The sequence below is a fragment of the Ammospiza caudacuta genome, chromosome 4 (genome assembly GCF_027887145.1).
Source record: "Ammospiza caudacuta isolate bAmmCau1 chromosome 4, bAmmCau1.pri, whole genome shotgun sequence".
In the NCBI taxonomy this organism is placed as follows: domain Eukaryota; kingdom Metazoa; phylum Chordata; class Aves; order Passeriformes; family Passerellidae; genus Ammospiza; species Ammospiza caudacuta.
Window position 1 is genome coordinate 74,376,496 of NC_080596.1, and position 12,584 is coordinate 74,389,079.

The window sequence follows — 12,584 nt, forward strand, 5'->3', positions numbered from 1 at the left end:
GTAACAGCCACACCTAAATTTGTGCTCCAGCAAGTACCCTGTCCTCGAGCCAAATATCCTTTAAGAGAGTCAGGGCTCCCCATAAAACACTTGTTTTCTCATCAGCTTTATATAAATAAGCAATTTCCCAGAAGCACTTTCCACTTTGCTCCCTATTACTCCAAACTCTCCCAAACCCATATGCATTTATAATCTGCTAAGGGGAAAAAAAAATTGAAGCATTAAAATAAAAGCATAAAATATGTGTATCTCGGTCCTTCAACTCAATTGCCAAAGTTGTATTAATGTCAGCGTGTGTGGGTGGAAGGGAAGAGTGAAGTTAGCTAGAGCTTGAATATATAAAAAACCAACAAACCGGGAGTTTTTCCTAAAATTTCATGATTAGAATCACTTTTCACAGGGCTCTGTGACATCTCACCACGGTTCTGCTGAGCACCTTTCTCTTCCATTCCCAGCTGCTTTATGTAACTGAGGCAGCTCCATGGCTTGGGCTAGAAAAGACCAAGAGAAAAGTCTGTGTTCTATTTCTTTGAGCATAAAGCCTTTCACCATGTGCTGAAAAAATGTAGGTACCACTGGCTCCTGCAGTTCCTCCTCTCCTTGATCTTAAATCAGCTCTTTTCCAGATGCTTTTTCAGAATATTTTACCCTCTGTTGCTTTTATTTCAGTGTGGTTTCTGCTTGTTTCTCGCTTTGGGATGTTCGCTTTTCCTTTTTTCTCAGCAACTTCACATCACCAGAAAATAAACTGCCACTAATCAAATGATTTCTACTTTCCTGACAAAATTCAAGTATTTATTGATGCCATGTTGTAGTTCTTGAATCACTTTTTGAGAGACTACAGCAAAAGGAACACATTTCAGCCCCTCTGAGGAGATGCCATCAGTTGATATTCTGTGATTAAACCATTAACTCATGTATAGGACACATCTGGGTTAATTTAAGGGAGGAATATATATGAATTTAAATTTAAGAAATTGCTTGAATTGTAATTCAGCAGCTGAATTGCCTCACACAAATAAATTCTATCTTTGCCAACTCCTTTTCCAACTTAAACATCTTTTTTCTTGATGTAAAAAATCCTAAATCTGAAGATTCCCAGTCCTTTCAATACCTCTGAAGGAAAAGACTGAACTGCCAACTTGGTAAATATCCCCCATAAAAAGACACTTTTCTTACTTACAGTGGTCCACCTGCAGAAAATGAAATAAGTTCCTTACGTGAGGTTTCATCAATGATGTCTGCATGATAAATCTGTGCTATTTTTATGTCTTTTAGATTTCACCTGATTCTTATTTACAAAGGACAGATGAAATTCCCTGTATCCACTTAGATTTCACTACTGAAACAAACCCCAAAATCAGTAACATTTTTGCCAATGGCTGGTGCTTGTGGACTTCCAGTTCAGAAACCACTAGAAAAGGTTTCACCAATGTTAAATGACTTTTATTTTTCAATCACTGTTATACAGAGTAGCAAACAGAGTCAATTAAAATAAGAATACTGTATCTAATGACATTACTTATTTATAAGACTAAAGCTATGTCCTTGTGGGTTTATGGTTATGCAGATCTAAGTTACAGCATTTGAAATCAGTCTTCATCTTAACTGTGGCAAATAAAAAATATTTTTTAAAAGCCTGGAAAATTTTTATTTGAACAGAAATGGCTTCATTTTGATATATTTATAATACAAAACAAAGCTAAAAGATTTGTAGGAACTGTCACAGCAAAATGTTTTGCTCTAAATTGCCAAAATTCTGTTATGGAAATCACTCAGGTTTTATAAAATATTTTATGTGGTTTGCATGAAGAAATCATGAAGTGGAATGGATCCTAGTTTCCTGTCAGAGAAATTCCCCAATTAGGATATTGGTAGTTTTTTCTCTCCACATTAGTGCAAGTCCTGTGACCACACTGGTTTGCTGTGTCCCTTCAGTATTTCTGAGCAGGTTCACCAACTCAATAAAAAAGCCTTTTCTGCTTTCTTTCTTTAGGTTTTATGGGGCTTTTTTAAGGGGCAGTTCATTCAGATGTTACTTAAATAGGAAGAATGATTTGAAAATCTCAATATTCCAGCAGTGCCATTCCTGTTTTAGGTGTGTGCTCCAGATTGCAAAGCAAGATGTATTCGGTTACCATCTGTATGGCAGATTATCTTTTGTCAAGTGGGCAGTTTGCCTTATCTCTCTCTTTGAGTGACCACAATCACTCCTCCCTCGGGAGGAGACATCTGCTGATAACAGCCATTGAATGTCACTGCATGGCTGATAAGAACTACAGCATCCCATTGGGAGATGTGAGCCCAGGGGGAGGAGCCAAGCATTGCTACCCAGATACAATCTGGAGATTCTGGAACACCAGCACGGCTTCTCCACTGGATTTCCCAGAGGAACAGCAGCTGCCTCTGCCCCTGGATCTTCAGAGGAAGAGACTGCACCTTTCTACAGGATCCCTGCTCCAGCAGAACCACCCCTGACACTGCAGGAGGGCTGAGCCACAATTTAAATGGCACTGCTGCCAACACCCTGACCCACAGGGTGTCAGGTTGGGTTCTGACTCTGTCAGTGTTGTTCTAGTGTGCTGCACTGTTTATTTTATCCCTTTATTTTCTTCCCTCTTAAAGAACTGTTATTCCTACTCCTATAACTTTTGCTGCCTGAGAGTCCCTTAATTTAAAATTTACAGCAATCTGGGGGGTGAGGGGTTCCTTTTCTCCATTCCAGGGGAAGCTCCTGCCTTCCTTAGCACACACCTGGCTTTCCAAGCCAAGACAGTGCGCTTTATGTAAGGCCAGTGAGCCCTTAGGTACCACTTGGCCTGACCAAGAGGTACAACCACTTTCAGAAGCAATAAAGCTGCATAATTCAATGAACATTTCAATGAACCGAAATGCTCACAGCATTTCTGATACTGAAATTGAGGTTTTTATCTAAATGTAGCACCCTTGTTTTACAAGGAGCATTGTTCTCACACTTCTCTCACAATTCTTAGGTCCATGTGGGTTCTTGGAATGTCATTTTCCTTCTGTGTGGAATTACCTCCATGTCCAGGCTCCAGTGGATGAGCCGGCTGCTGAATAATTGTAAAACCCTGGGATCACTCACATACATAAACACAAAAAGGAATTATTTAATGAGGACAGGGCAAAGGGGTGCGAAATACTCCATGCATATTGCTCATGATCCATTGATATGTTCAGAATGAAAAACACCTGAATTTTGTGTTTCTGTATTGTTCTGTAAATGAGAAAAGATTTCTTAGTTGAAGTACATGACCTTTACTGGAAAAAAGGGTTTGACCTTTCTAAAAAAGTTACTTAACAAGGAAGACTCTGTAAATTAGGTCAAAACATCCATTAAGATTCATGAAAATTCCAGCTTACAACACACTGGTCACCCCCAGTAGTAGCTCTTGTCACCAAATGTCTGTATTTTAGGTTTTTCCTTGATTTTTTCCTCTTCTTTTACTCACAGAACCTGCTCCATTAGAAAAATTAGCTTTCTATCAATTTCATGACTCATCAAGGCCTGAAGGAAGAAACCAGAACCATCCACAGTCTTCTCATTTGTGACACAGACTATTAACAACTTCATTAACTTTCTTCAGGCCATGTTTCTATTCAAGGTCTCTTGTGCATTTTTACAGGAGTTACTGGAAGGATGCATTGTCTTGGGCTTCTGTCAAGAGAAAAAAAAAGGAATTAGAAAGGTCTTTACATTCATTAAGACATGGGAAATAATTCCTGTAAATGTTATTGTAAGTAAAAAAAATCTTGGTCACTGCTTTGTGCTCAAAATATAGAAAATACATTTGATTGCATTTCTTCTCATTAGGAAACAATACGTCACAACCATCTGCTTTAACCCTTGATTAAGCACAGAGAACCATTAATGTAGAGCAAACAGAAACTATAAACAAGAGGAAAAGTTTTTAAACCCAAGTTTCTTGTTCTAGACTACCAACATGCAACATTATATAAATCTAATTTATAAAGATTTATATAAATCTGTTGCCTCTATAAATCTCCTAAAGGCAACAGGAGATTGTATAATAAAGCCTGAGAAAGGATCAAAATTTAGCCCAATAATCAGGACACGGAAAAACAGTACTGGGACTCTGAGGAATCCAGCAATTTTCACTGTGATAAGCAAGTACTGGACAGCTTTCCTTCCCAGCAATGTGTAGAAAGCACAACAAGATGTAATCGTGGAAAAAGCAGAAGGTTTGAGGGCAGTAACTTCCCCGAAGTGAAGCAAATCCATCGGCTGATTTCTTCAAGAGCAGAACTGGACATCCTGACCTGGACGTGCAGCCATGGCAGCACAGAAACCCCTCTGCCCCTCATACCGACAGTTCTGAAGTCAATCTTAATTTGTGATCTTAAAAATTGATACCCAGATCAATATATCAATCCTTCATAGGGAGAAGGATTGATACCCAGATCTTAAATTAAGATCTGGGTATCAATCCTTCTCCCTATGCTTTTCTTTGGCTGGGAAAAGAAAGGGATTCTAGGGACAGGGAAGTTCCAGAAGACAACTTTTAACTAGTTCTGCAAAGGCATGAGCCAAAAATCCATCCTGTAGTTCTTAATCCGTTCACCTTCTGCCTCGTTCCTCTGCCACCTCCTGTCCCTTCTCTCACACACTCAGCCCAGCTCCCTCCTCCTCTGGTGTCTCCCTCTCCTTGCTCTTCCTCCTGGCCAGGACTCCCAGAACACAAATTCTGTGCACAGATGAACCACACTGAATTACAGCTAAATCATCACTGTTTACCTCTGACAAGTTTCCTTAATTGAGATCCCCAGCAAGAAAAAAAACCGATCCTGGCGTTGCGTGGGCTCCCCAGGCATGGACAGATTTCCTGTTGTTTTGATGCAGTGTGCAAACATAAGAAAATAGAAGTTGTTTTCCAAGGAGCTAACAACATCAGCAGCACGAGGCATGAAGTGTTTACAAACAACAGATGGGAGACAAACAGCTCCAAGGTGGGGGTCAATGTGGGAAACAGAACTCTCTGCTTAAGAGATGCTTGTCTGAACAAGGGGTATGGAGGAAAGAAAATTATTTTTTTCAGATATTTGTACAATTAAGAAAGCTTGAGGTAAGAGAAATGGAGGCAGCTTTTAAGAAGTCAAGTTAGTTGTTGAAGAAGAGCAGAGAAGATATATTTTCGTGAGTCTCAGTCTTTGAGACAGAAATATATTCATTTTATAAATGTGAGAAAAAGGAGTTATGGCATTTGAACTGAATATTTCAAATTTTATATCACATTCTCTGAATATATGCAAAACTTCTAAATCCCTCTTTCTCTATCCTCCTTTGAAATACAGAGACCCAATGAATCTACTGCAAAGTGTCCTTGCAATTAAAGGTGACAGATGATCTCCACTAACACACAACCCCCTGCTCTGATAATTGGTGGCATCAACTGAAGTTCAAAGGAAAATTTCAACAAAATTTAAAGCCTGTTCCTATGGTTTTCAGAAGAAACTATTTAAGGAAAAGGCCTTTTAACAGCCAGCTATGGTGGGCATTGATCTAAGTCCAACACCAGCAAACAGCAGGTGTACTCTCTGTGTTTCTTCTGAATTTTTAAATCCAGCTTTCTGAAAGCAGTGAAGGTATCTGCCCCATCCTCTCTGGCATTAACAGACAGACCCCCTGTGGGGTTTTTTTCCAAACAAACTGCATCTGCTGCTTGCCTGCAAGTCCCTTCAGGGGTCTGAGGCAGGCTAAGCCCCAGGATGCTCTGCCTGGCAGGTGCTTTTGAGCCAGAGCACGGGGTGGCAGAGGCCTCTGTGTCACAGCCCAATTGCAAGAGACTGTGGTGTTTTTGGGGTCCCCCATCATGGGGAGGAAAGATGAATCTGACTTCATGTTCTTAGAAGGCTAATTTATTATTATATTATATTATATTATATTATATTATACTAAAGAATAGAGAATGGATACTTACAGAAGGCTTAACAAGATAATAAAAACTTGTGACTCTCGCCAGAGCCCCAACACAGCTGGACTGTGATTGGTCATTAAGTCAAAACAATGCACATGTTGGATAAACAACCACATTCCAAAGCAGCAAAACACAGGAGAAGTAAATGAGATAATATTGTTTTCCTTTTTCTCTGAGGCTTCTCAGGAGAGAAATCCTGGTGAAGGGATTTTTCCAGAAAATGAGACAGTGAAAAGTGACTCTCCATAAAATACCCAATTTAAATATCGTGCAGGCTGGGAAGGCTTCACTGTGCTGCTCATGGAACACCCAGAACAGTAGGAAATATTCAGTGCAGGAAATATTTTTGACACATTTACTTGAGCAATACATGGTCAAAAATGACACACCCAAACTGAAATTCAGATACTCAAATGTGTTCAGGGACAGCGAGTGATGTTAGTCAATCCCTGGTTATTTATGCCCACTCAGTCAAGTCCAAAACAAAATGTTTTATTATACAAGGCACTGAAAGGCCTATTGGGAGCTGCTGACAACCTCCCTTCAGCACAGGTAGCCAATTATCTAAATTAAAGCAACAAGTGAGTTTGTCATTAAACATCACTGGGCCTAAAAGAAGCTTCAAGTAATCCAAGTTCCACCTGCAGCTTTCAGTCTGTCTGAATTGCCTGTGAGATAGATCCTCCTTAATTTCTCTCACTTAGATATCATTTAAATGATTATTTTCCTTAAAAGCCCTCACTAGTCTTGGTTTCCCTGTTCTCCAAAATTCTCTTTTCCACTAAAGCACAAATGCTGTACAAATAGGAAAATGCATTCAGGATCAGGTGGTTTAAAAAGCCCATTTAGACAGAGGTATTGAGATAATAACAGAAGATGTAAGAACTCAAAAAAGTTCTTGAAGCAAGCAATCAAAATGGTTTTCAGCAATGGTCTCTCTTGGTGCAGAAGAAAGTTCTACAGCAGAAAAGATGAGTAAAACTGTGGAGGGTTTTTTTGTGTGTACACAGACACAATGCTGAGACTTTGTGCTGGGGAAAGGGGGAAAATTCCTGCTATGGTCTACAAGAGTGAAATGTAGAGATAAAACCAGTTTGTAATACTTCAAGAAGCAGACTAAGCTATTGTAAGACTGAGAACATGTCAAATATTTAGTCTAACTGAAGAAGATATATTTTCCTTGCATCTAAGTATTGTACAATACCAAGAAAACAGAGGGAAAAAAGAGATAAATTATGTGACAGATATTACAGCAAAAGCTAAATGTCCAGGTAAACAAATTGTGAGGGAAAAAAAGATACAAACTATTTTTACATTAAAAAAAAAGACAAAAAGCTAGAATCAGCATGAAGAAATAGTATTGTGATTATATTTATAAACATGCTTTAATTTTAGATCTATCCTCAATGTAAATTCTTCTGGCATGCTGGAAAAGATAAAAGTTTTGGGCTGTTGTCCTCACTATCAAAGTAACTTTGTCAGAGAACACGTCACATGTAATTTTATGGAGAAAATTTGTATTTGCTGGATTTTAACGGTAGGCAGAAGAAAATTATTTACACTACACTACATCATGTCAAGGTCCCTCCTTTCTAATGATGTTATTCAAGAAAAAAAAATGGGAAAAAAAAGAAGTTCAGATCTGTCTGACATCAGCAAACTACAGATTAACATTTGAAAACCAGACTGCTGTGTGCTGAAATTTGCTGTGTGACAGATACCCTTGGAGCCTGTAAAGCCACAATTACCAAAGCAGTTCCTTGAGCAGAGAAATTAACCTTTCCTTGACTTCCTTTCCTTGTTATCCCAAGGACCAAACAGCTTTGAGTTCTTCCAAGAGGAATGCACTTAGAGAACCCCAATGTTTATCCTGTGAAGTGTCCCCAGAGCTCACAAGACAACAGGAATTCTCCTGTGCATCCTCCTTCTGGTTGGTCCCTCTGTCCTTACAGAGTTCCATCCATGATCCCACTCCTTCCCTGATGGCCTTTTCCATAGCTAAGGACTGATTCACCTACAGGAGGTCAATGGGCACAAGCAGAGGGTTCATCTTGCACAAAACCCACCTAATAATGGGTTCCAGATCCTGACAGGAAGTTCCACAGTTGACACAGAACTAAAAAAAAGGCAAAAAAAAAGCATCCATGCATATTTCCCTTAAGCAGAACGGTCCTTTTGTCTGTCTTGCTAGTCCAAGTCCCCAATATCTCCAATGGTTTGCTGATGTTTCTTCTCTCTCTGTACCTGGATGTTGGCAGTGGGAGATGCCATGGAGTTAAAAGCATTTGTTTGGAGCTGTCAGCTGCCTCCCCTGGCTGGTGTGAGCTACATTCACTCACTAAGCAGCTTAGCAGCTTACCTCAGTTTTTAGTAAACAAAGTTTTTAGTGGTATCAAATTCAGTTTTCTTCTTTTTCTTTGAGACAGTGATAAAAAGAAAGGTGATTTAAAAAGTCACTCAATAACCTTAAGGAAAGAAAGAAATGACAGAGCTTCCTTCAGGACCATGAAACAAGTAAGTTCATAGAGCGCTTCCAGATCTTCAGATTTCTTCATGGAATTCTGTGATATCTCTTAGCAACAGTCCAGCAATCCATGTCTTCTGTCTCACATAAAAGCGATCTGGACTAGGTAAGTAACCTCATTTATTTCTGAAATTGGCACACTTTAAACAAAAACATACGAAACCGGCTGAATGAGTCCTTAGGTTCAAATTTACAAGAGATGCATTTGAAGCCTTGCTACTGGTGAAGGGGAGAAATGCTATTTTTCATTATCATGCTTATTTATTATTTGTGGTCTTACATGTACACTATAGCTCCTGCTCATTTCAGTCAGATGCCTGGAGGAACATTTCGCTGACATTCAATTAGCAAAGTAATGCAGGGTGATAAAGCAGTAGGTAATTTACCATGTTCTGTTTGGGAACTTTCCTTGCTGCCATTAATATTCACAATGCATCAGCCAGATCCAAAGGAAGGCACTGCCCCTACCTAGAGGAACCAGCAATCCAAAACATTTGGATTACAAAAATATAGGCAAGAAACAGAAGGTCTGTAGGTAACAAGTTTCCTAATATCACACACCTCCCATTAACGGGGTGGGAAGGAAAGTAACAGCACCTAGAAAAATAATTTGGTGCCACCTGCAAACCTAGTAAAGCACAAACTAAGCCCCCAATTTGCCTTGCACCAAGAATTTGCATCTCTTCATAAAGGGGAGGTCAGCCTAGCATGGTCTCTGTTCACACCTGATATTGTTATAATAATTATATTAATTATATTAATTATAATTATATATTATACATAATATATATTATATAAAATATAACTTATATAATTATATATTATAATATATAATATATATTATAGAATTATATTATATATTAATTAATTATGTTAACTATAATAATTCCAAGTATTTCTGTACACTACTGACTGTGACTACTTCCAGCTACACGGCTGCACCAAGTATGTGCCATGCAGCATCTGGTCACATTTCAATTCATATTTAAATGATCCTGACTGTATTTTTATATGGGAAAAGACAAGAAAAAGACTGGAAACTGCTGCCTCTACTTGAGGCCCATCAGGCACCTGTGCCACTAGCATCATTCCCATACAGGCTGAGGCAGGGAAATTGTTTTGGCAAGATCCCTGCAAGCCTAAAGCTGTCAAGCAAAGGTATAAAAGCATGGGAGGACTCCTCCCCCTCCCCTCCTTGTTGCCTGTGAGTTTCTCTGTAGAAGCCAGAGAAGCAGATGAATGCCACAAGAGGTGCAAAGGATGCCTGGAACGACAGAATGTCAGTGGGATTCATATGGGAATGGCAAAATCCCCTGGTGACACCCACGCTCCACAGGGATCTTCCTCCACCACAGGGGTTTGGAGCAGGATGGTGGCAGCACGTTCTGGCCAAGAGAGACAGCAGAAGGTGCTGCCAGCGTAGCGAAAAAGAAAAAATAAGGTTGGTAGGATGAGCAAGGGAGAAATGAAAGTGCAAGGCTCTGCAGAGAGGACCAAACCCTGGTATTTGGTGCACGGAATCAGCAAAACACAGAATCAATTAGGCTGGAAAAGACCTCTGAGATTATAGAGTCCAACCAATGACCCAACATCACCGAGTGCCACGTCCAGTCTTTTCTTAAACATCCCCAGGGATGAATGACTCCATCACCTCTCTGGATAACCCATCCCAATGTCCAACCACCCTTTCTGTGAAGAAATCCCTCCTAAAGTCCAACCTGAACGTCCCTGGAGCAGCTTAAGGCTGTGACCTGTCATCCTGTCGGTGGCTCCCTGGGACCCTACACCCTCCTGTCAGGTAGAGCTGCCGAACACCCAAGGAAGAAAGACACACACAGAGTTTCTGTAGCTGAAGGGAACAGGAGAACCGAGGCTCCTGCGATCAGTCCTGGCAGTCCATCCACACCCCACCGCTCCTCCTTGCCCCTGCCTGAGGCAGCGCTCGGGCCCATGACGGGGGCGCTCCCAGAGAGCGCTCCCAGCTCCCCGTCCCAGCCCTGCTGCCACAGCTCCCGGGGCTGTTCCCGGGCCACCCGGCTGTGCCCGGAGAGCCCCCGCTGCCGGCACTGCCTGCAGAGAATCGCGGCGTGGTTTGGGCTGGAAGGGCACCCCGGAGCCCATCTCGATCCTTGGGCAGGGACAGCTCCCACAGTGCCAGCTCGCTCCGAGCCGCTCCAACCCGGCCTTGGGCGCTTCCAGGGATGGCGCAACCACAGCTACCCTGGGCATCCTGTGCCAGGGCCTCACCGCCCTAATACAGAGGGATTTCTCCCTATTATCTAATCCAAACGCACTCTCATTCACTGTGAACCCATTCCCTTCGTGCGGTCACAGCCCGCTCTCGTAAACAGCCTCTCCATCCCTCCCGTGCCTCCCGCCGCCCCTGCGCCTCCCGCTCCGCACCGCCCGCCCCGGGGCCGCGTCCCCCGCTCCCGCAGCGCCCGTGCCCCGCTCTCAGCCCCCCACCTGCCGCAGCCGTGCCCGCTCCGTACTCACGGCCGGCCCCGGAGCCGGGAAAGCGGCGGGTCCATCCCTCCCTCCCTCGTCGGCAGCGCCCGGCGGCGCAGGCGCGCTGCCGCCTCCTCCCCCCGTGGCTGTGGCGGGGCGGCCGCGGCGGCAGCGCCCGGCTCCGCTCAGAGCCGAGCGAGCGCGGCTCGGGCCGGCGGCGGGAGGAGGGAGCGAGGCGAGCGGGGAGGCGGGGACCGGGCGAGGGAGCCGCGCCGCACACCCGGCCCGTCAGTGACCGGCGCTGCTGGGGAGGAGGAGGAGGTGGCGGAGGAGGAGGCGGCGGCGGCGGCGGCGAGAGATTCTCCCACCCCCACCCACCGAGCTGAGGTGAGGCCAGGGCAAAGCATCCTCCTTTCTTCCCCTCATCCCTTCCTCCCTTTCATCCTTCCTCCCGACCTCCTTCCTTTCATCCTTCTTTCCTTATCCTCCTTCCCCCTTATCTCGCCTTCCCCTCATCATTCCCTGCGCTTCCTGGTCCTCCTTTCCTTTCTTCTCTCCTTAGCCACCTTTCTCTACTCCTCCCCATCCCCCAGGCTCCCTCTTCCCGTGCCCACATTTCGCACCCTCCAGATATAATAATCTTGCCTTCCCCCCCACCCCCCCTCCGGTTTTTCTTTTTTTTTTTTTTTTTTTTTTTTTTTTTTTTTTTTTTTTTTAAATGCAATTTCAATTCTCGCGCAGTGAAAGACCCGGAGAGGGAAAGAGACAGAGTCGGTCACAGAGATAATCCCCCCCTCCTGTAAAGAATAGATTTGAATTAATGGTCATTTTGTGGTGCGTGTGTTATGGGAAGAGAGGGATTATATTTAGGGAAGAAAAGAGAGGGTCAAAGGTGTGTTGTTCCACTTATTCATCTATTTACCCGCCATCACTTCGAGGTGAAACCTGGCTCCGTATTATCTTGTCTCTTTTTTTTTTTTTTGATGGTCATTGTTTGAAATTATTCTCCTTTCTTCAGGCGTTGGAGGCTCCTTCCTCCCTTTTATCCATCGCCCTGCGCGTCCCTGCGCTCTGCGGTCGCCGCTGCTCCGATTGTGTGCGGGGAAGGGTCGCGGGGAGGGGGCTGCGGGCACCTCCTCCATCCCCATCCCCATCTCCATCCCCATCCCTTCCCTCCACGCCTCTCCCTGGCTCTGAGACCTTCCCGAGCCCCCGCTGCACATCCCGAGAGGTGCCAGCTCCCGGCAGAGGATCCGCTCCGCTGGCGAACGGCGAAAGTTTAAAGCGTGGCTTTGTCTTTGCGAGGAGCCCCGGGGATGCTGGCTGAAAAGCGACGGCAGCCCGAGTGTCTCCTTGTGGGGCTCCTTGGGGTGGGAGAAGTTTTTCTCGGCCGTGGTGGCGGTGGTGATGGGGAGTGCCAGGCTTGCCTGGCTGCCGTGCCCATCTGGGAGGTGGCGTTGGGGATGCTCGGCGGGATATCCGAGTGCCAGGGCATTGGGAAAGAAACTTTTATACATATTTACCGCGGGTTTTAGCAGGCACTCCCTTCTCTGGAGGTTGGAGGGGTGAGTGCCGTCCCTGGTGTCTCGCTGGCTGTGTGTGATGCCTGGGTTGTTCTTCTAAGGTTCTTTTTTCTCTGTCACTTGGTGGTTGTG

At 43.8% G+C, this 12,584-nt stretch overlaps 1 protein-coding gene across 4 annotated transcripts in view; it reads left to right on the forward strand.

Moving 5' to 3' along the window:
• The first annotated feature begins 11,282 nt into the window (after positions 1–11,282).
• The window catches only part of CTNNA2 (catenin alpha 2), a 483,346-nt gene continuing 482,044 nt past the window's right edge, over positions 11,283–12,584 (forward strand). For all 4 annotated transcript variants that reach the window (XM_058803073.1, XM_058803075.1, XM_058803076.1 and 1 more), the window contains exon 1: positions 11,283–11,316. The gene's annotated coding sequence lies outside the window, so the exon portion shown is untranslated. The remainder of the gene's footprint in view (positions 11,317–12,584) is intronic.